This window comes from Buceros rhinoceros, unplaced genomic scaffold, assembly GCF_000710305.1.
Source record: "Buceros rhinoceros silvestris isolate BGI_N320 unplaced genomic scaffold, ASM71030v1 scaffold47286, whole genome shotgun sequence".
NCBI lineage: Eukaryota > Metazoa > Chordata > Aves > Bucerotiformes > Bucerotidae > Buceros > Buceros rhinoceros.
In genome coordinates this window covers 1-3104 of record NW_010419021.1, presented here as the reverse complement: position 1 = coordinate 3104, position 3104 = coordinate 1, and the positions used below count along the sequence as shown (strand labels likewise).

Genomic DNA, 3104 nt, shown 5'->3' with positions numbered 1-3104 from the left:
CAAGATCTGCTGCTCCTGAAGACTGAGCTACGCATCCCCCTCGGCAAACACACAGATCTCCAGCCTGCAAACACGTGCCATCCCACTGGTAGCAACACTGCTGCGCTCTGCTAAAACCGGGGACAGCTCAGCCAGGGTCATCTCGGGGTTTCCTCTGCTGAGTGAGTGTGATCAACAGGAACAGACAAAACAGAGACGTTCTCAGGACAGGGAGAGGAAATCATAAGAAAAAGCAGCACACTCAAAACATGTTGTCTTCTGTCTAGGGAAGAGGTCTCGGGGTTGTGGTTTGTTTTTTTTATTCTTTAAAGAAAAGAGGAAGAACAGATGCATGTGACAAATACACAGCAGAGAGGACACAGGAGCCAAACGCACAGTTGTGGGACATTTATTATAGACACAGAGAGACGAAGAGAAGAAGAGAGTCCTACCTTTTCTGTTTTCAGTTTCTTGATTCGCCTGTGGCTCTCCTCCTCCTCCTCTTCCTTCTTTACCAAAACAGAGTTCCCCATTAACCCTGAATCCGGGGTACTTTTGCTCACCTCCCCCATGGCAGAGGAGGTGCAGTGGAACGGGCTGCTGCTTCCACCACCAGCTCCCTTGCCCCCGAAGCCATAGAGGTGCCCAGGGGGAGCTTGACTGCTGCCACTGCCACTGCCACTGGGGTGGCCCTGCTGCAGGTCATGCTGCTTATCCTTCCTGGATTTTCCTGCATCCTTATCCCGCTTGGAGCCTCTGCTGCCTGGGGATTTACCTGGTTTCTCTTCTTTGTTTTTCCCACAAGAGGCAATGGTGGTGTTGTTGCTGGTGGTGTTATTATTGCCGTTTGGGTTACTGCTCACACTTTGACCCAGTGCTGAATTCATGCCAGTTGCCTCTCCAGGGCGCCCTTGGACTTCCTGCCTCTTGCCAGCACTGCTGATCTCAGGAATCCCATACAAGGCAGCAGAAGGCAGAGATTTATTAGCATCCTTAGAAGTTTTACTCCTTTTCACTTTTGATTTGCTAGTCTCTTTGTGAGAGGAATTCCCCTGGGGAGCAGACGGCTGAACTGAAGCAAATTTTAGGCCATCAGCTAAGGCTGAGGTAGCATTAGCCCCACTGGAAGCCAGACCCCCGCAATCCTTGGAGCTGGTGTTGCTGCTGCTGCTGGTATTAGTAGAATTATTCATCTCAAATTTCTGTCTGTCCTTCTCCAAATCAGCGTCCAAATCGATTATTAAATTCCCAACACCAATTTCCCAATCATCGCCACTGTCATAAGGGTCAACCGCATTTGGATCCACACCTTTTCCTGCAGTGGAAGTGTTCAATGACATCCTGAAGATGAGATCTCTAGAGTACAAATCCGATGAACTTTCCTTTGGAGATGTGGGGACATTCGTTTATCTCCGTTGGGCTCTCTGAAGTTCAACTCTTCTTGTCTTCCTCCCCCAGGTGTGTCTAGGTTCACAACCTGCAGTCCACATCCACCTTGTCCTGTGAGAAGGGGAAAAGCCAAATACTTCTTATCTGGGTGTTATCAGAATATAAAACAACTAATAAAAAGGGGGCAAGCTAGAGGGAGTGAAACCATTCATCATTGCCACGTTTTTTTCTTAAGTTGTTAAACCGTAGGCAATGGCCGTGATGCTTTTATAGTGAGCATCTTTAATCTTTTAAGTTGTATACCAAGATCCACAATCTCTCTTAAAAAGTCAGGTTCACAAAAAAAAAAAAAGGAGGAGAAAAAAAAAAAAAAGAACAAGAAAGAAAAAGATTAACTACATTATTTAAATCCACAAAGCTCAGGAAATAACAGTCCTACAAGTGGTGCCTAGCTGTTGGAGCACATGTTGTAATCTAACCCCTTGGACCACCACCTAGGCACGAAAGGGAGAAAAGGAAGGACAAGATTCACTCTTCACTGCATTCCATGGATTTTGTGGCTTTAAACCAGACCCTTGAAGTTTTGTGACTCTCATATCTTTTACCCCTCTTCCACGTAATCGCTGGGGTGGGGGAGAGGGAGCACTGAGGGAAGTGGGAAACCTCATTTTCATTGCCACAATACAGCTTTTGTTAAAAACCAACAAGCTACAAACATAAATGTTTACTAGAAAATATTAAACTCCATAGGTTAAAAAAAAAAAAAGAAAGAAAGAGAAAAGAAGAGAAATAAAAAGGCCTTTTTTCTTAAAAAAATATACTCTCAGGATAACAGTTCTAAAAGCAGTTCTAATGTACTCCTAGGTCACACAATTGTTAGGTCTGTTAAATATAGTATTACTGACTGTACAGGAAACTGATTAAGACATACACTTTAAGTGATCTGCACCAAGGTGGCCTCACTGACCGCAAATGAGTGTGTGTTTGACAAAGCTTAGTTAAAACGATTTTTAAAGGGATCTATCCCTTCTACAGTCATCTGTCGAAATATTTATACATATATATGCATAATGCTTACCTTTAATCCTTTATCATTTTTTAATTAAACCAGCAAATCAAAATGCTGTCCCCACTCGTCTCAGCAACAACTCTGTGCCTCATTTTACTTAAAGAGCAAGTGATCAAGAAGTAGAAAGCAAGTATCATCTCAGCCAGTATGAATCGGTCAATAACATATCTCCCCCTACTCTGGCACACGGATCAGAAGTCCTTTTTTGTTTGTTTGTTTAGGTTTTTCCTCCTTCCTTAAAGAAAAAAAAAATTGCTGAGCCTCACAACTTTACCAGCTGGTAGGTAATATTTCACATTCAGAACTGAAGCATCAAGGACCAGATTTTTGTTTGTTTGCTTTTCCTGAATAAGCACCGAGAGGTAATAATCATCACAGTAATTAAAAAAAAAAAAAAATGTTTCCCCAACTTCACACTCCGTCTTCAGCCCCGGACCTGGGAGCCGTCCTGATCAGTAAGTAATGATCCCATGAAACAAACCTACAGGCGCCCGGGTGTTACAAGACAGAATGTGCTAACATCGGGATAAATTAGTGAAAGGGAGGAAGGAAAAAAAGAAGAAGAAAGGACTGAAAATCTGGGCTGGATTCCGCCTGTTAGTTGGGAAGTGGCATTTTTTTCGCCCGTCCTGACAGATCTGATTTCTTCAAGTAACTTGAGGGGAAA

General features: G+C 43.6%; 1 pseudogene; it reads right to left on the bottom strand.

Moving 5' to 3' along the window:
- Positions 1-431: 431 nt before the first annotated feature.
- On the bottom strand, positions 432-1319 carry LOC104495725 (annotated as a pseudogene).
- Between the last annotated feature and the right edge of the window lie 1785 nt (positions 1320-3104).